Source organism: Chlorocebus sabaeus, chromosome 24, assembly GCF_047675955.1.
Source record: "Chlorocebus sabaeus isolate Y175 chromosome 24, mChlSab1.0.hap1, whole genome shotgun sequence".
Taxonomy (NCBI): Eukaryota; Metazoa; Chordata; class Mammalia; order Primates; family Cercopithecidae; genus Chlorocebus; species Chlorocebus sabaeus.
In genome coordinates this window covers 5,984,740-6,012,315 of record NC_132927.1, presented here as the reverse complement: position 1 = coordinate 6,012,315, position 27,576 = coordinate 5,984,740, and the positions used below count along the sequence as shown (strand labels likewise).

Here is a 27,576-nt window from a genome sequence, read left to right as displayed (position 1 = left end):
AAATTTTGTCTTTGAATACTTCCTATCTTCTCACGTTACTATTTAGAGAGGAGCTGTGTTGTACCTTCAACACTTTGCTTATTCTTTTTCTTTAATTTTCTTTTCTGGTTTTTTGTTGTTGTAGTTTTGTTTTGTTTTGTTTTGTTTGAGACAGTGTCTCACTCTATCAGTCAGGCTGGAGTGCAGTGGCATGATCATGGCTCCTGGGCTCAAGTAATCTTCCCACCACAGCCTCTCAAGTAGCTGCGACTACAGACACGTGCCACCACACCTGGCTAATTTTGTTGTTGTTTATATTTTGTAGAAACAAGGTCTCACTGTGTGTGCAGGGTGGTCTGAAACTCCTGAACTCAAGTGATCCTCCCACCTCGGTCTCTCAAAGTGCTGGGATTACCGGTGTGAGCCACAACGCCTGACCTCCTTGGATATTTCTTTCACCAGATATCTTGTTTCACTTCTCATAAGTTCTACTTTACACAGAAACAGCAGAACATGGACACAATTCAACTAATTTTTTTGCCTCTTTATAACTTGGATGGCCTTTGCTTCCATTTCCAATACCATGCTCCTCACTTCTGTCAGATTTCATCAAAATGGCCTTTACCGTCTGTATTTCTGCCTAGCATTTTGATCACGACCTCTTAGGTAATCTCTAAGAAGATTGGGGTTTTTCTCTTCAGCTCTCTTCTTCTGAGCCCTCACCAGAATCACTTTTTCTAGTCCTTTTATAGCAGTGTAGGCTTTTTCTAGCATTCACTTCAAGACTCTCCCAGCCTTTACTCATTACCTATTTGCAGCGCTGCTTCCACGCTTTTAGGTATTTGTGATAGCAACACCACTTTTTGGTACCAATATCTGTATTCGTCCCATCGGTTGGCTATAACAAAATACCTTAAACTGGGTAATTTATAAACAACAGAGATTTATTCTCTTTCAGTTCTAGAGACTGGAGAGACCAAAATCAAGGGTGTTGACAGATTCGGTGTGTGGTGAAGGCTTGCTCTCCGCTTCATAGGTAGCGCCTTCTGGCCACGTCCTCACAATGGCAGAAGAGGCAAACAGGTTCCTTCAGACTTCTTTTATAAGGGCACCAATCCCATTCATGAGGGCTCCACCTTCATACCTAATCACCTCCTAAAGGTTCCACTTCTTAATACTATTGGAGATTGAGGATTAGGTTTCAACATATGAATTATGGTAGTACATAGACATTTAGATCACAGCAGGTATCATGTACATGATTTATAATACATAATTCATTGCATATTATCTTATATAATGTACATCTACAGTGTTTAATAATGTATTGTCTGAATTCTGAATGTTTATGTTCATACATTTAAGTTTATAATATTCCATGCCACTGTTGTACAATATATTTGTGTATATGCCTGTGTATGTGGTATGTAGTTTGTTAGTTTCCTAAATATACAGTGGGTTGGGTGTCAAAGTAGTTAACTGCTACCTTTTTCCACACGGAGAAAATTACTGACATGCATGGACTGTCTATCCCTGTCTCTCTCTCTAATTTTTTTTTTTTCTTTCGAGAGACTGTCTTGCCTTCTGCCTAGGCTGGAGTGCAGTGGTACAATCATAGCTCATGTAGCCTCAAGTTTCTGGGCTCAAGTGATCCTCTTGCCTCAGTCTCCCTGGACGACATGTGCATGCTGTCACATCTGGCTAATATTTAAATTTTTTGTAGAGATGGGGTCTCACTGTGTTGCTCAGGCTGGTCTTAAATTCCTGGCCTTGAACAATCCTCCCCGTCAGCCTCCTATAGTGCTGGAATGACAGGTGTGAGCCACTGCATCTGGCTGGCATGGATTCTTTTATTTAAAAGAGAGAGAGAGAGAAAGAGAAAAGAGTTACATGTGGAGGAGTTACTGAGTGTATCCCATGAAGGATAGGCCTATGGTGCTTTGGTTTTCACCTGTTAGTGATACATAAATTTCCCTTGACCTGCATGTCTGTCTTTTTCACTTTTTTTTAGGACTCTTACCTGTTGATGCTTCTGTCATTTCCTGGTGTTTGTACAAGTTACTGTAATGCTTTTAGTTTCCTCCTTATAGGCTAACATTTGGCTCTATTTCACAATGTGAGAGTGGTGGGAGGGTGGGCAGAAGGAAATGTAGAGTTCAGGGATTACACGTGACTTGACTTGGGCTCCCAGATCCTGGATAATGCACATCATGCTAATCCTAAGAAGCATGTAACAAGAATAGTTATACAAGAGAAGGGAAAATCTTTTAAAACTGGCTTTTGAAGCCAGTTTCAGAGTAACATGGCCATGGAAAGGTAGGCTTATGTTTGAGGTCTGTTTTGTAGTGTTTGTAGATGACAAAGAGAAAGCAGAATGCTCAGTTGTTTTGCTTTGATTTTTTTTTTTTTTTTTTTTTTTTTTTTTTTTTTAATCAGGGAGTAAGAACTTCAAACTCCAGAGGTAAAACAAACCTCTGGAGCTAACGAATGTTATGCCTTAAAATATTTGGAAATAGTGAGTGAACTCGTCGGAAATGAAGTAGTTCAGTTTTGAGGCCAGATATACATGTGGGGATCGTGGAAGCATCAGTGGTCATCTTTACAGATTCAAAGAACTGAACAGGTTCTAAGAAATTAAAGATAATTTTCCAAAAGGGATAATGGAAGAATTTATAAATTACTGAAGGGTAAATTTAATCTCAAATGGTAACAAAATTTCAAAACATATTATGAAACTGAATGAGCATTTACAAATGTAGCAGTCATTAATAGAGGATGAATTAGCTTCCAAAATGCAAGAACAAATCATGCTGTATTAACTTTTCATCTCTTGTTAAATAGTTAACTTGATTGGAAATGCAGGGAACTTTATGTGTTTGGTGAGTTTGGATTGGTTTTTGCAAAATTTCTTATCATAGTCCTACAGAGTAGATGGAAAAATATAAACTTGAAATGATTAGCTTAGTTCTTATAGTTGTGAAATTAACACATTCAATGAGTGTTAATGGGTCAATGTGTCTTCCTCTGGGGGGTTTCTAGTGATATGTTGCAAGCAAGATTCCATCCTTGGGTCTTGCTCCATGCAGAAGTTTATCAGTGACTTAGGTGAATATTAGAAACACTTGTCAATTCTTATCTTTAAAATAACATACTTGTTTGCTGTGTTAATAAACAGTAGATACTCAATAAATGTTAACCCATTTACCTCTTGCTTGAAACAATGAAGATAAGTATTTCAAGCAACTCAAAAGTAGCAATTGTTAATTGTTTGGTTTGTAAAGCCAAACAACTTTAAAAAAGTCAATCATTTACAAAATATAATTGTGATTGAAATCAATCACTTAAAAGTGAAATCAGTCACTTTAAAATATAATTGTGCCTGAGAGAGAGATTCTGAGGTGTTTGTTAATTGATTTTCAGGTAACAATGTGACGTTGCTGCCAAAATCGTCTTTATTCCATGCCGCATTAATAGGAACGTGGTTTAAATGAAATATCATATTCAGTTTGAACACTTTAGTTTGAAGAGAACATTGGCTAAAATGGAGTGAGGAATGAATCCAGTGATGGATCCTAAAACCATGTTGTTTGAACAACAGTTGAAGGAATGAAATGTGTTTAACCTGAAAATAAGAAAATAGGACTCTATTCATATATATATATATATATATATATATGTGTGTGTGTATATATATATATGTGAGACCAGCATGAGGTTGAGAGATTAGAGATGTTTTGCATGGCTCCAAAAGGTATAACCACAGGGCAACTGATACTATTTATAAGCATTAATATTAAGATCCTTATAATTTAAGCTACACAAATTATGGATCCTACCTCATGGGCGGCTGAAGTCATCATTGCTCAGATTTTTCAAGCTGGATACATATTTATCAGAGATAAATTAGGTGACATTACTGTGCAAGTTTTGGGAGACTCTCGGAATTGTAGTTCAATAGACAGATTAAACAAGGACTCCAGAAACTGGACAGATTGTTCAAGTGGAGCAGACAATCTGGACAGGTTTTTTGTTGTAGGAGAAGGAAAGATTCAGGAGAGTCTGGAGGCATGAAAATCAGGATTTGGAGGTGAGGGCTGGGGTCTGCAATTAGAAGTAGTAAGATTAACTGCAAGAAACTTTCAAAATTTACACATGATAAGGAATATAAGCCATTCCTTTTTTGAGAGTGTGTCATAAGTGAAAAACAATTCAACTGAGAGAAGAAACAAATTCCTAACCTTCAGTAGAATTTGTCCCTTTAGACAGGAACTAATTAGTAAATTTCTAAATCCAGTGCATTGAGTGACACCAGAGTGCCCCAGAGAAAATGTAACAATTTGAATAAATATTATAACAAAAGTTTTTGTTTTCTTCCTCTATCCCCCAAAGAGCTATAATCTTAAATTCTGAATTAATGCTCCACATCTTAAATATCTAATTTTTTGCATTCTAAAATGTTATCTCAGAATCTGAAGAACCTATGAATTGGATCATATTTGATAGCCACATTTTTCCAAATACATTTTTAAAAGATATTTCAAAATACAGGTCCATTGGAGTATACATACATAAATTACAGGTTGTGCTTCTTCTGCTAAGATTGAGAATAGTCATGTGACCATGGCATTGATTAGCATATTATCAGCACTGTGTAGCATTGATGAAATTAGTGGGCAATACTCATGAAAACAAAGTGACAGTTGACGTTGTTATCATACCTGTAAGAATGCTGTCTGTAAGATTAAACAAAGCTAAGTTGCATTAAGCAAGTGTCGTCCTGTGATACCATGTTTCCCTATTCCTTGAATACTCTTTCCAGCATGTATTGTGCAAGGATTTGCTGGTTGAGAAAGCTGTCAAGGAGAATCAAAAGTCAGAACAATAGCCAAATTAAGACTTTGATGAACAGTGGGGAAGTGGAGACGGTTTCTTGAAAGGCATTGGATAGTAAGAACCAATATGACATTGTGTACTCAAGGGAAAAAGGTAGTCTCAAGGCTCACTAGTCTCATGAAACTTTGGATTTAACTCAGTGCAGCTCGCTTATTCACCTTTCTCCTCTCCTCCTTCTCTTCCTCCTTGCTCTTCTCTTCTTCTCTCTTTCTCTTCCTCCTTTTTCTTGTTCTTCTAATATTGTCTTCACTGTGAAATATAACATACACCCAGGAAAGTCTATAAAGCTGAAAGTATAGTTTAATAAATTATTATAACACACAAACCCATGCAATCACCCCCAGGTCTAGAAAAGGAATATTGCCAGCTCTCCTGTTTCCCTTTTCAGTTATAATCTCTCCCAAGTCCTCTCCTGTTCTTTAAAAATGTTACCACCTATGTGTACATACCTAAATAATACTCTTTGGTCTTGCTTGTTTTTGAATTTTATATAAATGGAATCATACTGTAGATGCTTTAATGACTTGCTTTTAAATTTACTATCATGATTTATTTACATTGTTGTCTGTAGTTGTAGTTTGTTTATTCTCATTGCTATATGAAATTTCACCATGTGCCTATACCAAAAATCTATTAATATTTATCCGTTATGTTAGTGGACATTTCGGTGGTTTACAGATTGAGCCATAAACAATGCTTCTATGAGCATTGTTATGTATGTCTTTTGATGTTCCTCGCACGTGGTGTTTTGTAGGGTATATGGAGGAGTGGAACTTCAATAGCATATGTGTTTCTTCACCTTTACAAGAAAAACCCAAATGTCTCTGAAATGGTTTTTACCCATTTATATTTGTACCAGAAGGGTAGGAGAGTGACTGTTTTTCAGTTCTCAACAGCATGTCTTGTTCTCAGGCTTGATACTAAGTATTCAGGTGGGTGTGTTCATTAATTGTAGTTTTGTTTTGTATTTCCCTGTTTATTAATGAAGTGAAGCACCTTCGCATGTGTTTATTTGCCATTTGGATTCCCTCTTTTGTGAAATATTTATATAAATCCTGTATAGGATTTTGTCTTCTCGATACTAGTCCTGTGTTTTTATCTTCTGGATACTCATTCTTTGTCTGTTATATGTGTTCAGATTTACTTGAGTTCTAGAATGAAGGTACATTCCCACAGAGATAATCTATATTTGCTTCTACCAGGCACCTGGAGACACTTTGAGTCTAACAGCAACCAAGTTCAAGGCTTGAGTTTCTTTGGGGGTTTTAGTAAAATCTGGGCTGCCAATTCATTCTGTTTCACTCGTACCTGAGTTTATGATGGGACTCCAAAAAGAATCTATATTTTCTTCTACCAGGGTGATCTCCTATTAGATCTCCTACTCTTTGTCAGTCTGAGACTTTAATTTTGATCCTCTTCCACTAGTAAGGCCATCCAGGTAAAAGTTCAAATCCACAGGAATTTTGAAATTTGTCAGAATTGGCAAGTGCAGTTGCTATGATTTGAATGGTTTGTTCCATCTAAAGTTCATATTGAAACTTAATCCCTGATGCAAAACTCTTAAGAGGTGTGGCCTTTAGGATGTAATTGATCATGAGAGCTCCACCCTCATAAATAGTATTATGTGCCTTTATAAATGGGCGTGTCAGAGGGAGTTAGCTTGTTTTTGCCTCTTTCGTTCCTTCTGCCAATGAGGATGCAGCAAGAAGGCACCATCTTTGAAGCAGAGAGCAGCCCTTACCAGACATCAAGACTGCTACACCTCGGTCTTGGACTTCCCAGCCTCCAGAACTGTGAGAAATGAATTTCTATTACTTATAAATTACCCACTCTTAGGTATTGTATTATAGCAGCAGAAATGGAATCATAGAGAGGTGTCTTGCAGTCTAGCTAACTTCTGTTGTTTCCAATATTTCCTTCAGTATTGATCTGATATTTCCCTCTTACCTTGTCAACTCTTCAATGATTTAAAGAGTTTTATTTATTTTTAAAATAATGCCTTTTAGATATTTTTTTCCAGTGGAGAAAGATTGATCTGAAAATTTAGTTCATCATTACTGAAAACTGGCAGTTCTTCAATGGTTCTTTACAAAGCATGTACATTAGAATCAAACTTCTCCCCAAAGTAATACTTGGGACCCTTGCAGAGATTTTGACTGAGTATATCTCTAGGATAAGACCCGTATGCTTTTAAAATTCTCCCAGGTGATTCTCTTCTGCAGAATGATTCAAGTATTATTGTAAAAGAAAAAAAAAAAACTCTGTATATATACACACACATATGTATGTACCTGCACAAAGAAATAATACAGACAATTCTAATTTACAAGTTTAGAGCAGATTATAATCAATAAATCAGAAGAAGGGAAGGGTAATTTAGGCTGCCAGGGTTGCTTTGGATCCAGGATGAGCCAAAATCAAACAGATAGTATGTCCTAAGTAGAGTAGGAGCTGCTGCAACTAGTTCCGTACTCCGTGTAGATTCACAGACCACAGGAAAGAGGGAGGAGAGAGCAGAAAGAATTGCAACTGCGAAAAGTGGAATGTTAAGTGCTCAGTTTCCTGTCTAGTATCCTTTCTTGTGGCCTCTATGAGACACAGTCTAAATCCTCAGTTACTTTGAACATCTGTGGAAGACCCTGGGGCAGAGCCCAAGGCTACAGGAGCATTTGCTGCCCTTGAAGCTACTTCTGCCTTTCTTTCTCTGTCCTTCACCTACCACCAGGAACATAACATTAACAACAATCACAAGGCCTCTCTTCTTTCTTATTACTAGTCTGTTTTTTTCTGTATTTACCCTTCCCTCCCATCCTCCCTCCCCTCTCCTCCCCTCTGCTCTGCTTCCCTTCCCTTCCCTTCCCTTGCCTTCCCTTCCCTTCCCTTGCCTTGCCTTCCCTTCCCTTCCCTTCCCTTCCCTTCCCTTCCCTTCCCTTCCCTTCCCTTCCCTTCCCTTCCCTTCCCTTCCCTTCCCTTCCCTTGCCTTCCCTCCCCTCCCCTCCCCTCCTCTCCCCTCCCCTCCCGTCCCCTCCCCCCCTTCCTTCCTTCCTTCCTTCCTTCCTTCCTTCCTTCCTTCCTTCCTTCCTTCCTTCCTTCTGTTTTGTTTTGTGTTTTGAGACAGGGTATTGCCCTGTCACCCAGGCTGGAATGCAGGGGCACAATCACAGCTCACTGCAGCCTCGACCTCTTGGGCTCTACTGATTCTACCAACTCAGCCTTCCAAGTAGCTGGGACGGCAGGTGTGCCTGGATAATTTTTAACTTTTTTTCTTTCTTTCTTTCTTTCTTTCTTTCTTTCTTTCTTTCTTTCTTTCTTTCTTTCTTTCTTTCTTTCTTTCTTTCTTTCTTTTTTTTTTAGAGGCAGGGTTTTGCTATGTTTGCTAAGCACAGGTCTCCAACTCCTGTGCTTCTCATTTACTTTTTAAATACCTTCGTATAGGCTGGGCACAGTGGCTCATGCCTGTAATTCCAGCCCTTTGGGAAGCTGAGATGAGTGGATTGCTTGAGACCAGGAGTTCAAGATCAACCTGGGCAACATGGTGAAACCCCATCTAACTAAAAATATAAAAATTATCTGGGCATGGTGGCATGTGCCTGTAATCCCAACTACTTAGGAGGCTGAGGCACTAGAATTGCTGGAACCCAGGAGGTGGAGGTTGCAGTGAGCTGAAATTGTGCTTCTGCGCTCCAGCCTGGGCAATACAGAGTGAGACTCTACCTCAAAAAATAAAATAAAATACCTTAGTATAGATAGCAACATATGTGTATGTACAAGTTTATTTTCCACCACAGGCATGGTAAGTTATATAGGAAGGGCCTTAGTGGGAGTCTGCAATCTAGAAGTGGTCACTAAGACATTTCAAATATAGTCACATAAATATGACCGTGAAATTCATTTATTAGTGAAATAGATGTCAGAAATAATTCTTCAATGTTGAGATGAATGTTGTCTGTTAGTAATTATACAGTGCCTTCATCCTTTGCATGAGAGACATATAAGAATCTTGCAAGTAGAATAGCTAATACCTTCAGAACAGAGCCTCTAAGTTGAGAATTCCAAGGGGTTCACTCAAAGGAGCATCCCGTCTTCTGATTTGACTAGAAGAGTAGCTGGTCATTCTAGAATGGTGACTCTTTCATGTGGAGTGGTGGCTGGAGTGCCTATGCAGACAAAGAGAGTGGAGTTCAAGAGTCTATAGTAATAAGTAGTATAGTATTTATGCCTACTTTGTAATGTATGTTTGAACTTGTTGCCAAGTTCAGTCTAGAGCTTGATTTCATTACACACGTAGTTTCCTGATTATACTATAAAACTAGTGTGTTTATCCAAAGAATTAGAGAGTTACGATTGGCCAAATTGGCTTAAATTAGTTTGTAGTACCTCTTCTTCCCCTATCTTCATTCAAGAACCCCACTGTTAAGGGCCAAGTGCAGTGGCTCACACCTGTAATCCTTGTGCTTTGGGAGGCCAAGGCAGGAGGATTGTTTGAGCCCCAAAGTTCAAGACCATCCTGGGGAACATAGTGAGACCCCCTCTCCACAAAAAATAAAAAATAGCTAGGCTTGGAGGCACAATAGCAGCTACTTGGGAGCTGAGGTGGGAGGATTGCTTGAGCCCAAGAGTTTGAGGTGACAGTGAGCTAGGATTGTGCCACTGCACTCCAGCCTGAGCAACAGAGTGAGACCTTGTGTCTAAAAAAAAAAAAAAGAACATCACTGTTAGGGCAACCCACTTCTCCTGTGAAAGGGTAAAAAGGAAGAACTTTTTCTGCCTTACACAGGGAGGATCCTTTTCTAAAAATTGTATACTATACTCTCTTTTTTACTTATTAGACCACTGAGTAACATAAGTGTATCAGTAATAATAATGAGCTTATAGCACAGGAAAATAGACAGTAATAATAACATCAGGCATGAGAACTTTAAATGTGCACTGGTTTGGATCTGTCTAGAGCGGAGGTGGAAGTCTCATCGATCTCAGCAGATACTGAAAACACCTCAGCCTTCCAGGTGAATGACACACTCTTACCCTGTTTGAGTGCTATTAGTAATCGAACAGTCTCAACAATGAAATGAGAAATGTGCTCTTATTCCCATTTTGTAGATAAGCAATCCAAGACTCAGACGGTCCCAAGTTACTTATGAATTTGAGCATTGCACTCGGGACTTTTAACCTGCTTGTTCTTACTGTGCTCTACTGTGTTGTTTCCAGTAATTGTTGATGTTCCCTGTGATCAGTTCAAGCTCTAATGTTCAAAATTTAAACTGTCTTTAGCAAAATATACTTAAGGGGGCAAGGAAGCATGTTTTCTATATTAGAAAGATTTTTTTTTTTTTTTTTTTTTTTTTTTTTTGAGACGGAGTCTGGCTCTGTCGCCCAGGCTGGAGTGCAGTGGCCGGATCTCAGCTCACTGCAAGCTCCGCCTCCCGGGTTTACGCCATTCTCCTGCCTCAGCCTCCGGAGTAGCTGGGACTACAGGCGCCCGCCACCTCGCCCGGCTAGTTTTTTGTATTTTTAGTAGAGACGGGGTTTCACCGTGTTCGCCAGGATGGTCTCGATCTCCTGACCTCGTGATCCATTAATACTGGTTGCTTAAAATAAGGGAATAAAATGGTAATTAAAAGTAAAAAATTAGCTGAGTGCAGCGTTATGCACTTGTAGCCCTAGCTATTTGGAAGGGTGAAATGGGAAGATGGCTTCAGCAGGAGTTTGAGGCTGCAGTGAACTATGATCACACCAGTGCACTGCAGCCTGGGTGACAGAGCAAGAAACTCTCTCTAAAAAAAAGAAAAAAGTAAAGAGTTCGGCTGACAAAGATATGTCTAGGATGAGCAATTCTATTAGGATAAACTTTTATTATATAACTATATAAATGTAAGCTACCCAAACATAAACAAGAAGATTGTTATTATCAAGGCAAATGCTGTGTTTAAAAGGGTTTAGAAAAACTGAAGAACAAAGTGGAATGACTTGTGTTGTAAGGCCTGGTAGAATGGAAGTACTAGGTGTAGTAATCCAGAAATAATTCATCAATATGCATTTTAACTGGTATGTTTAAGAAAGTGAGAAAAGGCCAGGTGTGGTGGCTCACGCCTGTAATCCCAGCACTTTGGGAGGCTGAGGCAGGTGGCTCAAGAGGTCGGGAGTTCGAGACCAACCTGGCCAACATGGTGAAACCCCATCTCTACTAAAAATACAAAATTAGCCGGGTGTGGTGGCACAAACCTGTAGTCCCAGCTACTTGGGAGGCTGAGGCAGGAGAATCGCTTGTACCTGGGAGGCGGAGGTTGCAGTGAGCGCAAATGGTGCCACTGCACTCTAGCCTGCACTGTGGAGCAAGATTCAGTCTCAAAATAAATAAATAAATAAATAAAAAGGTTGAGAAAATCCCAGATAGTGAGACTTAGGTGTCATCTGAAATTGAGTTCGAAATCCAGAAGCTGTTTTAATGAACCAGTGGTACAAGCAGGATTGAAATGTGTGTGGTCTTCTTTATTGGCATAATGAAGTGACTGTGCAAATTAGAATGCAGAACAATTTCTCCAATATGAGTAAAGAGGGAATTTAGAGTTGGCTGAATGGAATGCTATGTATTAAAGGGAAAAATAAAAGAGCTATTGAAAACTACCAGCATACCAAAATAGTAAACAATGATTCTTACCCATTAACTGGACACAGTGGCCTCTTATTTAATAACTTTGGGTAGCTCTGTATTTCTAAAGCCTTTGCATGTGTTTATAGTCAACGGTATGGCTGGCCAGACTATTTTAACTTTTGACCATAAACCTCTGAATATGAAAAAGTTGACATTACTTTTATAAATAGAAAATATTTTGCCTGTGACTGATATGCAGTCTCCCTTAGTCACAATGAGAATATACATACAGAATGTTCCATATAAATGCTCTCTTTGAGAGTTTTCACTTAATGAATTTTCACTTTCATCTAAGGCTTTCACTTAGATGAGCCCGATGACTTATAGCACACAATGCCAATTTCTGCCACTGTGCCATGACTCTCAAATTTTCTATTTGCTTGGTAAGCTCTCATATTTCTTGCATCAAAGTACTATGTTACACATTTTAATAGAAGCTTTCCCATTGTGCTCAAATGACACTCAAACTTAATCCAATAATCACTAAATTGCACAACTTTTAAACTACTGCTAGAATATGGAGGGATAGTGATGTAGTTATTACTCGGGCTTTCGTGGCTTCTGGAACATTTACATTTTTGTGTTAATGTTATGACAGTGTTTAAAGGTATCTGAAGAATGAAGATACTTAACACATTTATCAATATGACCAGTTTAATGAGTGAGCTGACTTTCACACTGATAGAAAGATTGCTGTTTTTAAATTAATTAGGATCTATTTCATGGGCGCTGTGCTTTCCACCACACACCAGGTGATTGACATGCTCTTTCAGGTGTGCACATGGAATATTACCAGTTACTCTCTCTGTTCATTTTTTTCTCTTCTTCTTCTTCTTTTTTTCTTTTTGCATCCTAATAATATACTTCTTCTTACTAGCACTCACTGCCTATGCACCTAATCTCAATATAATGTGTTAACTGTGATTGTACAACACCACAGAACCCAGCAAAGTTACAACAGTCTCCTTATACTAGGGAATGCTTTGATGATGGTTAAGACCAAAAGGATCACATGTGAGTAACAGTCACTATTTCTAAAATGTTGAGACACTACTGCTTTGGAGCACAGCTTTCTTCTTATATATGAAACATTATAAATTGCAAGTTTGTAAGTATAGAAACTCTCTAATAGAAGTGAATGTGCTTATACCAAATAAATGTATTTACAGTATGGAAAATAACTGATGTGACAAGAGTATTCTTAAAGTGTGATAGACTGAGGCTCCAAAATTTGCATGTTCTCCATCTGGAGTCAGGGACTTCTCTAACCCTGGCTTTACATGTTATGGAGGAAGTGGGCTTTATGTGGCCAGATCTTGTAATTTTTGAAAAGGAATCAGCAATTATGTGAAACCTCCCAATGTTAAAATAATGGTTGAAAAAGTGTAGACTAAGTATAATATCTTTGTGGAGTTTTTCTCTTGTGCTCTAGAGCTCAATTGAAGAATTGACCTTTTACAAATAAGATGTAAATACGTCCTGATGTTTCAGTTAACCTTCTCTAGCTCTATATTTGCCAACTGACTACATCTGTGAACAGAGGTGTGAAATATGCACTGCTCTATCTTTTCTAACTTGGCTCAGAGGGAGAGGAACAGGCCTTTACTAACAAGAGGTGCCTGAGTTCTCTGACCTCCTGCTGAACTGCCAGGCATCTCTGGAAGTTTTACTTTTGGGATTTCCTGGGTCAAAAAGCTTTTGAAAACTTTCACTGTAGCCACCTCTCGGTCAAGTCTGTGTAGTTGCTAAGGTTTGGCTCAGTCTTGCTGCTGCTGCTAATTATTCTCTCTCCACTTTCTGTGGTTACCACTTCCCTCTTTTTCTTCCACAATGCACAATCCACTCATTGAAGTAGCTTTTTTCCTCTCTCTCTCTTCCATGCTTTAATCTCCCTCTCTTGGTAGGGAGAGATTTTTATTTACTCCGTTAGGAAACTATAATTTTGGCAGAAAATTACTGGCTTCTGTGCAGTGCAATCAGAAAGAGACACACCCAGGAAACAAATTTTGCGTTCTGCATTTCATAGGTCCTTAGAACAGTTCCTCATCTTTTCCCCTATGTCTACTCTTCCTCCTGTAGTCCCAGCTTTAGAGAATGTCAACATGATTTGGTGGGTGAAGCCCCAGATCTGAAAGCTTCATGTCCTATCTCTGTCATTTCCTGGTAAACACTACACCCTCCATATCAAATCTGCTGCCCTTCCCTTTATCCCTACTGGCTCTGACTTTGGCAGGGTCCCCAAAACTCTCTATTTGGATTATTGCCATTCACCCCCATCTCCACTCTCACTCCCTTTAAGCTAGTCTTTGAAAGACCTCATTTATGATCAGGCCCTGTTTTATTTTTTAAAAATTGGTTTTTAATAATTGGTTTTATTGTGGACAGAAAAATTAATTGGTTTATTTTTTAAAACCAATTAATTTTTCTGTCCACAATAAAACGAATTAAATTTCGTGTCCACAATAAAATGCAAAGTCTTTGTTTTGGCACTCAGAACTATTCCCAGCCACCTCTCCTGCCATTTTCCTGTAATATGATTTATCCCAGGCATATTGAACCATCAGTCAGTCTTCTGGATTGCTATGTATTTGCACATGCCTCTTCTCTCTTTGCTCAGCTACACATCATGCTTCGAACCTCAGGTGAGATGATAGTTTCTCCATGTAATCTTCAAGTGAGCCTAGGTACCCTGCATCTGTACTTCCTTGGCACCTTACATCTAGCTGCATGGTTCTGCAGCTCTTTCACTAGACTTGAAACTCCTCAAAAGCAGGAAATAACTTTCATCCCAGAATCCTTAGGGTTTAGCATGATGTTTGTCTACATGGCCAGGCACTGTGTTAGACTCTGAGATTGGTGATAATAGCTAACAGACCTCAGTTATTTTTTCCTTCAGGGTGTAGAGCTGCTCCCATTACTAGCAATATGATGTGTTAACGCTGCTGATATTTATTAAGAACAATTCACATGTGGTTGATTCATTTAACCCATATTACAATTAAATATATCGTTGAAAACTTTGGGTTACAAATAAATGATAATTTACTCTTTTAATTACACCGACAAATAAATCTAAAGTTAAAAAACACAGAGTTTATAAATTACTTCAAAGACAAATAATCTGTTCTACCAGAGGATGTTAGAGTAAAAGACACATAGAGGTCCCAGTCACTCTGCCCTTTTCATGAAGTTGTGAATAGCTAACTCAAAGAGCACTTTCATATGAGGAGTCCTGAGCCTTTCAGATAATTTTTGAAACACTGTATCCCCCAATCTGGGGCTACTACCTTGGCTTTGCAACCATGCAGGCTCACATAGGTCTGTCTGTAGGACCTTGAACTTTCTGATTGGGTGGCAAAGTCCCTAGTCCGCTGTGTAGCACAGGTGGGACTACTGTCATTGTTCCTGAAAACACATGAGTACCCAGTGTCCACACTGGTTCTAGTGCCGTCAAGAGGGATCAAGGACAGACACTGGGCAGTTTCTGGTGGGAGTTTTGTCTTACTTTTTACTTTAACGTTCCAAAGAGCTAGCTGTGCTATTAGTGTTTTTTTAAACATCGCATTTATTCTTAAAAGTTAAATTGTAGAGATGAAATATTAAATATGCATGCATATTTAAAAATTCTAGACACACACACACGCACACACAAAATACCTCAAATTTTTGAATACACCTTCATCGCTGAGTAAATTTTGATTTAAGAACATAGAAAGTCTTTATGCATAGTAGAGAGAAAGAACACTTCAAACAGACTTTGGCAGCATGTGTCATTGTTTCTAAATGTAAAGTTTTTAAACATAGCTTGGTACAACAGTTTGTTACAGTTAAAATTCAGTTTGTGTCACTTTTGGAAATCTAAACATTGTTTCTCTGTCATATGTCTTTGAAATGATATCATATGTTCTGGAAACTCAATGGGGGTATTGAGAGTGCCAGAACTTACTAGAGGAAAAATGCATATGTATAACCTTATAGATATAGATATAGATATGACTATATATAAACATGATTTTCTTTCCTATTTCTTTCTCATTAGGTTTGTGAAACAGGAGTGTCACAATTGGGGAGTAGCTATGGAAATTAAGTGATGAATTTGTGTGATAATAGTAAATCACCATGTTACCTGCAAATCAATGACTGTGTGACCTGGGCTGACTGGGCAGAGAACTAAAGAGAAAGTTGGTTGTTCACAGGTTCCAAAGAAAGTCAAGGTCTGAGAGTGAGATCAGAGCTACTGCATATAATGCCTTGTCTAAGCACATATGAGAACAAGTAGAAAATGGGTTCTCCTGATATCAAGGCAAAGGCTACAGAGTTAACAGTTTCTCTCTGGTCAGAAAAAGGGCAATGTTTTGGAGGGCAGGAGGGCAATGACCCATGAGCCAGGAAAGATCCATTATTCAGGCCACGGAGTTAGGAGCAAAGTTTTAGAAATCCTATGATTACAAGTGACAGAAACCGGTTGAAAAATGTCTCTTGAGAGACTCTCTTGGGACACACAACTGTATCAACCAGGGGTAAGTTTGTTGTTTTTCCAGCACCCTGTGTCACCAGGGTTTGTCTTTTGGCTTTGTTGACTTAGCATGTGACTCACAGGTTTGATAACTGCTAATTAAAAATGTATCTTAGGAATAAAGGAATAGAAGGCTACATCATTAATTTAGAAAATGTGAGGTACAAGAAACCTAGAGAAATACTTATATATTATGGAGAAATTTAGCACATGTTTTTAAAGCTATGAAACAAGAAAAAGGTAATAGATACAGGAAAGCACTTTTAAAAAAAGAAAAACATGGAAGGATCAAAATGGGAGAGATAAGGCTCTCATTATTTGCAGATGAAATGACCACCTGTCTTAAAAAGCAGACACAGAATTCATAGATCAATGGTTAAAAGCTATGAAGAGTTAAGCAAGGTCTTGGATCCAAGATCAACTTTTATAAATCAATAATATTTTTCTATACCAGGAAAACTCGACTAGAAATTTTAATGGAAAAACACCACTACAAAATATAAGGTATCTAAGAATTAATTGAGTTTATGTAAGATGTCTGTGTGAAATACTAAAACCCTAATAAAAATATAATAGATAATATATATAAGAAGAAACTACCCACACTTTGGGGATGATATAAGTTAGTATCATAAAAATATCAATCTCCCTAAATTAACCTTGATCTCAATATCAGTTGGATAAAAAATACTAAACTTCAAAAATTTTATGCAAGAATTAAATTCCACAAATAGCTGAATCGACCTCAAGAAGAGAAAGGCAGAGGTATTTGGTCTTTAAGTATTAAGATGTAATACCAAGTCATAGTAAACTTTTTTTAAAAGAGTGTTTTACTTGTATAAGAACAGAGAAATAGACGAAGAGATTATGTTGGCAAAGAGTTTTGTGTTTAGGAAGCCTTAGGCACTGTTGGTAGAAGTGTAAACTGTTGCCATCATCCTACAGAACAGTCTAGCACTATTTAATTAAATTAAGATAAATGAACACTGTAACTCAGCCCTTTTGCATACATATGTTCCCAAAAATTTCTCACACAGGTACAAGAGGAGGCATGCATCAGGCTATCCATTGCAGCATTGTTTGGGCAGCAAGTTAGTAAGAGATCTAGGTGTACATCATTGGAACAGTGGGTAAGTAGAATATTCTAGACATCAAGGTATATGATGCAGCAGGTAGAGGCTATGGACTTATGTACCTATGGCAATATGGATACATTTCAAAAGCTAAAAAGGAACAAAGTGATGTGTTGTATACTGGTATTTATGTAAATCAAAGTAAATGCATAGTCATACAAACAAAAGATACACGTGAAACATTATGATGGCTTGCACTGGGCTGGGGAGGAGAAAGGATATGTAGAATAAAGGAGAAAAATAAAGGCAAGAGAATAGGCATAGACACCATTTCCAAAAGAAAGGGAAATGAGTTCTCTCTGGCCAGAAATGACCAACATGTATTGTTTCCATTATATTCAAGAAGTCAAAAGTAGACCCAAATAGGCAGAGTATGTAAGAATACTGTGTGAAAAACCAGCCTACGGTACATGATGTTGACTTCTTACCTAGAGTCACTTTCACATATAGAGCCACCCAAGGACTGGGACATCAAAAATGTGGAGAAAATGAGCAGCTACTTAAGTTTAAGGTAAAGGTTTGGCAAGCATTGCAGGCAGTAGACACTCATTATGACATAGTAAGCCCCAGCACCATCATCATTTTTACAAGCAGAAATTTCTTTCCAGCTCTGTAAAATTTGTTTCATTGTGATTGTTTCTTTCTCTTTGTCTGTTTTGAATCTTATTTGCCCTTCTACACCATCATTCACATTTATTGGTTCTCTCAATTTTTTAAACCATATTGACTTGCTTTTTCCATTTGCATTTTCTCCCTTTCTGTCTATATTTTGAAAATTCTATTGTCTTGTTATTTCTCTTTCAATACCCTCATTTCTTTCTACAAAGAGATTTTCTTCAGCCTGCAGAACTATCCTGCACACCTCCCACACTCTGTTCCTAATATGACTTTGGGAGGAAAGTGGTAGGAGTGCAAAAACTACTAGGTTTTTTGATCTTATTTTCATGCACATATTTCAGCAATAGAAAGTAAAGGTTATGAAAAAAACCGGAAATCAGAAAAGTTTGCTTCTAAACATATTCTTTTTACTTTTTTTAAGTACCATAGGTTGCTCTTTGATGATTTCACACAAACGGAAAAGTGAAATTAAATCACTGTGTCAACTGGCATCATTTTTTGGCCTTTGACCTCATCATATTAAGTTGGTGATGCCCTCATGGGTTCTTAAAAATGCAGCTTGCATAAGAAAGTGTTATCTGATTCCTATTTCTAATTGGTACAAACATTTCAGAAATTACATATGTGTATATATATATGTGTGTGTGTGTGTATATTTATATATATGGATATAATAAGAAATACTTGTCCATTCAAAAGGAGGAATACAAGTAAAAAGTGCTCATATATGGAAATCCACCTACTGACTTCACCTCCAGCCATTACTTTATCTTTCCCTGCAGGTTTATAGGGAAGTTACAACCTACTTCCACTGCTTATGTCATTCTTTTCCTATAGAGTTGAGCAGCATTCTCTCAGGGAAAAATAATTTATTAGCCTTTTTTTAAATGGAGAACTGGAAGAATCACTTCTCTAACTCAGCATACTGACCCTTGAGGGAATAAATGTTTAACAACTGACTCTGAAAGAAAATTTCTTTATAAATTTTATTGATGTAAGAGGTATGTAGCATATGATTTACAAATATTAATAAAATGCAAAACACTTTTATTGTAAATTCTGTATAGCTAAATATATCTCAGGGATTTTTTTTTTCTAACATCTTGTATCTGTAGGTAACCTATGATTGCAAGTATCAATGAGTGTAGTTCGGACATGACTATTGGTTGATAATTTTATTTATGTTAACAAGTAAGATGAAAAGGAAACAGCAAATATTTCTGTCAGAACCTCAAATGTTCATAAGTGACAAGTGAATTGTTTGCTCACTTAAATTACAGCTTTGAATACTGGAAGAAAATATCCCCATTTATTTGTGTATACACATATGTATGTGCTGTTTACATGGTGATGCCAAGTTTTAAGAGCATCAAGAGAGACAAACCCTAATCCGTGGAGCTTTTCAAACTTCTGTTTGAATGTTTGCTTGTATCCCATTAGCCAAAGCAAATCACATTGCCAATCTCGAAGTCAGAGTGAAAGGGCACTTCAAATTACAGGGTGAGGGAACCAATATGGATACAGGAAAGAAATAATTCTTGGCCATGTATATATTCAATCCATCATAGATGCCTTCAGCCATATGTCATAGAAAGCTCACATAACAGTGTTAAACTATAAAGATACTTAATGTATTTCACATGGAGTTAGTAGGTAGGAGGTTCTAGAGTGTCTTCTTCAGCTCCACAATCTTCAGTTGCAAGGTTGGTATCTCTGATTCCCTTGACTTTATCCTCTTGGTCACAAGATGGCTGCCAACATCTAGACATCATGTCCTTATAAATTTCTGAGTAAAGGCAGAGGCATCTGAGGCATTAAGGCAGTGAGAGAGCTTAATGTGCATGCCTCATCTTTTTATCAGGAAGGAAAAAGATACCCCAGAAGCCAGCTATAGACTGCCCCTTGTGTTTTATCAGCCAGAACCAGATCACATGGCCTCCCCTACTTTGGGAAACGAGAATAGCAGTTTTCAGGCTTTTTCAAAGAAGCAGTGGAAATACCTAATGGATATATGTCAACTAACAGTTTTTAAGAAGGACTCGAAATGAGTCAGTGTCCCCTCTCATGCCTTTCTGTCAAGGATTAGAGACACAACAGTTTAATTTGCATAGCCTGGTTCATGTTATTACCCCTTGACCATAGAGAACAAGGTTCTAGTTTTTTACATTCAGTGAACAACAGATGGAAGAGTAATTCTGTCCACCAAAAAGTGAAATGCCAGTCCCCAAAAGAGGAATAGATATAAAATGGCAACAATAAATGTCCACCGTCATGGGAAAACACATCTTTTGAATGGGAAGATACATTTTTAAAAATTACTTGCAAATATCTCCTATGCTTCATTTCCTACTCTCCTGGCCCAAAAGTACAGCGGATCCTCAAATAACATAATTTCATTCAACATTATTTAATTATAATGTTGAGGGAAAAAGGAATCAATTCCCAGCCGGGACCACTGTCTGTGTGAATTTTCTCCAGGTACTCCAGTTTCCTCCCACATCACAAAGATGTGCACATTAGGTGAACTGGCATGTCTCCATGGCCCCAGCCTGAGTGTGTGTGTGTGTGTGTGTGTGTGTGTGTGTGTATCCTGGGATAGGATGGTGTCCTGTTCAGGACTGGTTCCTGCCTTGGCCTTGAGTTGCTGGGATAAGCTCTGGCCATTCATGATCCTGAACTGGAAAAACTGGGTGAATACATATCTTACTTGTTTTTCTTCATCTTTCTTAAATGTATGTATAGTTCACATTTAACTCCATGTTTAGTATTAGAAGTGTTTTGGTCTTTACTTAGAAGTTTGGTGATGTTTTTGTAACTGGAAATATGCTGTAGGAACTAAAGTTTTGTTTATATCAACTCGCTTATGGTAAAATTGGTTTTGTTATACATGATTTTGCATGAAGTTGCAGTTCCCAAGAACCTATCAATGACATTGAATGAGGAGTTACTGTATATAATTTGGAGTTCTGGCAGACTTAGTATTTTTTAAAAAATTCATAGTTGATTTTTTTTAACAAATCTGCTTTACTAGAATGAATGGATCCTCTTATGAAGCGTCCTTTGTTTCACATTTCATAGAATATTGATCCTGACTCTGAGGGAGTGAGAGTCCTCAAATCATGACCTGTGTTTCAGTGACCCTTGTTCTACTCAGAGCAAGGAGGGGGAGATAGTTCCCCTGGCCATTGATCAGATTCTGTTCTGTGAAACTTTTTAAATTATAATCTTGAACACATTTTCTAATATTTTTGCTATGTAAGTGTTCATGTTTGTATGGCATACATCCCCAACTAATTCTGCCAGCAACTTACATTTTCTCTAAAGCAACTTGCACATAGTAGGAAAACAAATACTGAATTTATGATTAAATAAGAATTTAGAGGTATAAGGTTTTATCTAGTAGTCATTGATTTTTTTATATCATCTCCTTGTCTTATATAATAATTATGATAACAATGGTTACTTATTAAACTTTACTGTGACCAGACCCTGTACTAACAACTTTACAGATGTAAAGCTATACCAACAACTTTACGTGAGTTGTATACACATGGATAAGGGAGGTAACACCCAGCATGGATCAGTAATGACCCATTAAGTAAATAGTTGAGTTAAATGTGCCTGACTTGCTCTGCCTCAGTCATATTCTTCCCATGATGCATTTTGGTGCTGGTAACTGTACTGTGGGTGGAGAGAACACTCCAAAATGTTGGTAGGAAATGAGTCACTGGAAGAGTGACCCCTGTGTGCCGTCCCCAACACAGACACACACACATACTACAGACATATCTGGCATGTATTCCAACCTGAATAGGCTGCAAAACTTCTATCCTGGAAGACGGAGCACAACCCATAGCCTGGTCCTTGCCTGTCTCTGTAACAACCTGTTTACCACCCCTCCTTTTTTCCCTACTTCTTTCATGCTTTTTTGAAGAATGGGACTACAGACTAGCCCATAACATGGCATGAACCAGCTAGCTGAAGAGTGGGAGAAGCGATAGTGTAGTAGGTCTAAGATAACAGGAGAATGAAGTCCTTCTGTTGTGCAAAAGCTTATTCCCTCTCCTTAATTACAGAGGGGTTACATATATGTAATGGAAAGTTGGAAAAATGCAGAAAAGCATAAAAGATAATACAATCTTTATTATCCCACTCCTACCTATAATCCCACTCCTACATATACTTACAGTTAGCATTTTTGATTTCAAGTCTTTTATCTATGAGTGCATTTGTTTTTTAATAAAATTTGAACTCCAAAATCTATATAATTTTATAATTTTATTTTTACTTACTGGAATCTCATGAGAAAACAATATTAAGGATTTCGTTTTTTACCACTCTCTCATTTACTCATTCCTTCACAATATTTTAATTGAAAACTTAATGTGTAATAGGTACTGGATTTTGAAGATGATTCATCTTTATTTCTTTAATTTTCTATTGATGGCTATATTTATTCAATTGTCACATATTTACTGAATACCTATTATGTGCTTGGCATGTCCTAGGTGCTAAGGATACAGCAGTGAATGTTGTAGACAAGATCCCTGCTTCCTGGAAGCTTACATGGTGGGAAATGGTAGACAGGGGCTTCAAGTTAACATAGTTATATGCACAGAAGAGCTGAGGGCCTATGTGAGATCTTATCCCATCAGATGTCCATCTTCTTAATATCTGTCAAAAGTTTTGGTCGTTGATAGCTCTCTCCACTCCCACGTTCAGTGGTGATACGGTGTAATTTACTGTTGTTTCAGTCACGGAAATGATGAAAGGTTAATGTGTATGCTTCATCTGCCAACTTGAACCAGAAGGCTTCTTGGCTTATGTGATTTGAAAAGATTTTCACCAATCAGATAAATGCATTCATATTTCTTTCTAATTTATTTATTTAGCTATTTATATTTAATTCATTTAGCATGCATTTTGGTTGGTTGTAGACATTAAATTTTTTCCCCCAAATATTTTGAAATCCCAAATCATAGCATATTACATACATTCAATAAATTATAGCTGTGAATCAGAATATTTTCTATTGGGAAAATATTGCAAATAATAATAATTCTTTAGTGAGATCGCACAGTGCTCACAGACATGTTACAAAAAGTATGTCAAGTGTCAAGTGCATTTGGATATTTATTTAAGAAAAACTGTAAAGTTTTTGGCTGGGCGTGGTAGCTCACGTCTGTAATCCCAGCACTTTGGGAGGCGGAGGTGGGAGGATCACTTGAGGTCAGGAGTTTGAGACCAGCCTGGTTAACCTGATGAAATCCCATCTCCACTAAAAATACCAAAATTAGCTGGGCATGGTGGTGGGCTCCTGTAATCCCAGCTACTCAGGAGGTGGAGGCATGAGAATCGCTTGAGCCCAGGAGGCAGAGGTTGCGGTATGCCAAGATTGTGTCACTGCACTCCAGCCTGGACAATGGAGCGAGACTGGGCTCTCAAAATAAATAAATAAATAAATAAATAAAGTAAAAAATAGAAAAATTGTAAATTTTTTGACATTTCTATCTTGCTTATTTTAGTTGGCATAGTGTTTCCGAAGCTCATCCACATTGTAGTGTGTAGATCAGTACTTTATTTCTTATTATAGCTGAATAATATTACATTGTATGTATATACCATAATTTGCTTATCCATTTATTTGCTGATAGACATTTAGGCTTTTTCTACCTTTTGCCTATTGTGAATAGTGCTGCTGTGAACATGTGTTTACAAGTATTTGTTTGAGTGCCTGTTTTTAGTTCTTTTGAGTATATACCTAGGAGTGGAATTGCTGGGTCATATGGTAATGATATGTTTAACTTTTTGAGAAACCAACAAATTGTTTTTCATAATGGTTGGAAGTAGTTTACTTTTCTATCAACAACAGGTATCAAAAGTACCTGCTGGTACTTTTCTACCAACAGGTGGTCCAATTTCTTTACATCCTAACACTTGTTCCTTTCCCCTTTTTGTTTTTATTATTGTTAGAGCCATCCTACCACTGTTACTGGGTACCTCATTTAAAAAAAATTTAATTTTTAATGTTATGGGTACTTGGAGGTTTATATATTTATGTGGTATATGTGATGTTTTGATACAGGCATTTAATGTGTAATTATCACATTTGGGTAATTGGGGTATACATTACCTCAAGCATATATCATTTCTTTGGGTTAGGAACATTCTAAGGATTTTTAATTTTTTGATGTAACCTTTTGAAGCTACTTATATTGAAATTACTTACAGTATATTGCCAATAGAATCTTGTAGAATAAAATTAGGAAATTATTCCAGAGAAGTAGTGAAATATAATCACAGATGCTTAAAATATATCAATTTAAAAATTAATAAGATATATTAATATTTCTTAGCTCTGAGTAATATTTGTTTGCATTCCAGTCTTATTCTCCAAATAAATAAACTGAATCATGTCATCACTGAGAAAGGAAGTTATATTCTAATGTTGGTATCAAAATAGTCTGCTTTTAGTAGGTTCTGAATTAAATGAAAATTCATTCGCTGAATAATGAACAGAACTGGGAAGGGATGATGAAAATATGCTAGCTACTTATTGAACATTCATTTGATGACTGTTTATTGACAGCTCTGAGCCTGGGTACCAGGGATACAGTAATGAACAAAAGCATACACAGTTGCTCCCCAAATGAGCTCACATGTTGATGAGTAGAGAGATTATATATATATGTGTAAATTTTTTGACATTTCTAACTTGATTATTTTACTTGGCATAGTATTTCTGAAGCTCATCCACATTGTAGTGTGTAGATCAGTACTTTATTTCTTATTATAGCTGAATAATACTACATTGTATGTATATACCATAATTTGCTTATCCATTTATTTGCTGATGGACATTTAGGCTCTTTCTACCTTTTGCCTATTGTGAATAGTGCTGCTATGAACATGTGTTTACAAGTATTGTGTGTGTGTGTGTATATATATATATAAAATTAGATAAATAATAGAAGGATATTTAGACAGAAACCTGAATCAGATGACAGTGTGTACCAGTGGACTTTTATGTGGAAGAATGTTCCAAGCCAAGCTAACAGTAAGAACAGAGGCCATGAAGCCAAGTGCTTGGTGGTTGAAGGTTCTAGAGAAGAGTGACTGAGGGGATCGTGGCAGGTAATAGCAGATAAATTAGCAAGGTGAACCAAGTCAAGTTGGTGTGGTTGTCTATTGATATTAGGAATAAGTGCATTCAGTTTTTCCCTGCTTAACTAAAGTTTTCTAGAGGGGTAAGATGAAGATACTCTGATAAGGCAAAGAAGGAAATTCCCACAGTGGCACCAAAAATGAGAATTAGGCCCTCAGAGACCCGGAGGTTCCACACTGGGGAAGTGTGCTGCTTTAGTGTGAGTAGTCTCCCAAAGTCATCGTAAACATTTGAGTGCTCAAATGTGTCTGAGCTGTAACCTCTGCAGGAAAGGAAATCCTGATTTCTAAAAATAAATACTGCTTTTATTTTAAGAGTCAAAGGGGAACAGGCCGTCCCAGTAAATACAGGTCATTGAAATGTTTTAATTGTGGAATTGGAATAGGAAGAGAGATAATCTCTTCAAACCTATAGATAGTTAGATACCATTTTCTTAAAATGTCTCCAGATACAGGGAGCCTAAAACTTCCATTGATAAATCATGAGTCTGTTTTCAGTGTTGCTTGGGTTGGTAATGTTTTAAAAAATGGGCTGGGTACAGGTGGCTCACACCTGTAATCCAAGTGCTTTGGGAGGCCAAGGCAGCAGGATCACTTGAGGCCAGGTGTTTGAGACCAGCCTGGGCAACATAGTGAGACGACCCCCCGCCGTCTCTACAAAAAAATTAAAAAAAAAAAAAATAATAATAATAATTGGTTGGGCGTGGCAGCATGTGCCTGCAGTCCTAGCTACTCAGGAGGCTGAGGCAGGAGGATTGCTTTAGCGCAGGAGTTCAAGGTTGCAGTGAGCTATGATTGCACCATTGCACTCCAGCCTGGGTGATGCAGCAAGACGCTGTCTCAAAAATAATAACAACAATTAACTAATTCCTTTAATACTTTGTGAGATAAAAGAGCTCACGTTATGACTTATTCATTCATTTATTGATTCAACAATATATACTGAGCATGTACAGTGTACCAGACACTGTTCTAGTCTCTTGGGATACAACAGTGACTAGGATGGAAAAAGTCCTCACTCTAATGGAGACAGAATTCTTTTTAAAAAAGTTAGACATATCATACAAGTGTAGGTAGTCATGACTTATCAGATTAAAAGGAAGCAGGACAACAGAAATGAGTAAGAGGAACTGTTATTTTCCTTGTGGATGGTCAGGGAAAGCCTCTCTAAGGAGGTGACACTTGAGCAAAATGAGGAATTAGCCATGTGAATTTAGAGGAAAAGCATATTGCAATCCTAGGGTGGTGGAGGAGTCACAGGCACAAAGGCCCTGAGGTAGAATTGTTTATTTGAAAAACAGTAATAAGGCCAGAGTGGAGGAAGAGAGGTAGAAGAAGATGAGGCGGTGATGTCATAGTTTGGATGAGAGCCTATGAGCTCTGGTTGACTTTGGGATGATTCTATGTGTGAAGGGAAGCCATTAGAAGGCTTTAATCTGACGCATGTTTAGATGAATGACTCCATGCTGGGCACAGTGGCTACGCCTGTAATCCCAGCAGTTTGAGAGGCCAAGGCAAGTGGATCACCTGAGGCTAGGAGTTCAAGACCAGCTTGGCAATATGGTGAAAGCTCGTCTCTACTAAAAATACAAAAAAAAATCAGCTGGGTGTGGTGGCAGGCACCTGTAATCCCAACTACTCAGGAGGCTGAAGCAGGAGAATCACTTGGACCTGGGAGGTGGAGGCTACAATGAGCTGAGATCATGGCATTGCACCCCAGCCTGGGCAAAAAGAGCAAAACTCTGTCTTAAAAAAAAAAAAAAAAAAAAAGGAATGACTCCAATTCCTCTATGTAGAGTAGATTGTTGGGGGCAAGAGAAGGGACAGGTGGCTTGTGCAGTTAATTGGGGTTTTGGAGAGGTCATGGCTTGGACTAGGGAGACAGTAGTAGAGATGGTGACAAACTTTGGATTTGGAGTATATTGTACTTTTAATATACAGGCAACAAGATCTGGTGACAGATTAGATATGTGAGAGAGAAAAAGAAAATTCAAAGATAAATCCAGGGTTTCTAACTGAACAACTGGATGGTAGTGACATTTCTTGAGATGGGGAGCAGCAAAGAGGGCCAGTGGGGGCTGATAATTAAGAGTTCTGTTCTGAACATGTTAATATGTGATACCTTGTAGATATATCTCAGCAGAGATGGTGTATCAGTTAGATAGATGAGTCCGTGTTTTAAAGGGAGGCTTATTGGTAGAGTTAGAAATTTGTGTCACTCGAGTATAAATGATATTTAAAGTCTGGAGACTGGATGAGATCCTCTAAGAGCATGATGATAAATAGAGAAAGTCAACTTTCTGAAGAATGAGTCCTGAACACTCCAGCACCTATCTAGAGATTGGAAAGAAGAGGGTTCAGTAAAAGTGACTAAAAAGTGATAGCCAGTCAAGTGGGAGGAAAGACAAAAGAGTACACTATTCAGGAATCAAGAGAAGAAAGTGTGTTGTTTGAAAGAGGGAGTGATCCACCGGGTCACATGCTGCTGAAATGTCTGTGAGGAACTGAGAATTACCCGTAGAAGCTGGCAATGTGAAAGGCATTGATTGGCAGTTTAAAGAGAGAGATTTGAGAGTAGAGGTTGGGCAGACAGCCTGCCTGGAGTCGACTCAAGGGAGCGT

General features: G+C 37.8%; 1 protein-coding gene across 4 annotated transcripts in view; it reads left to right on the top strand.

The window, feature by feature from the left end:
* The window catches only part of PRKD1 (protein kinase D1), a 355,629-nt gene that overhangs the window by 163,317 nt on the left and 164,736 nt on the right, over positions 1-27,576 (top strand). Inside the window, exon 1 of one of the 4 annotated variants that reach the window (XM_073010868.1) lies at positions 17,152-17,170. The exons of the other annotated variants lie outside the window; for them this stretch is intronic. The gene's annotated coding sequence lies outside the window, so the exon portion shown is untranslated. Of the gene's footprint in view, positions 1-17,151; positions 17,171-27,576 lie in introns of those variants that run through there. 4 annotated transcript variants of the gene reach the window in all.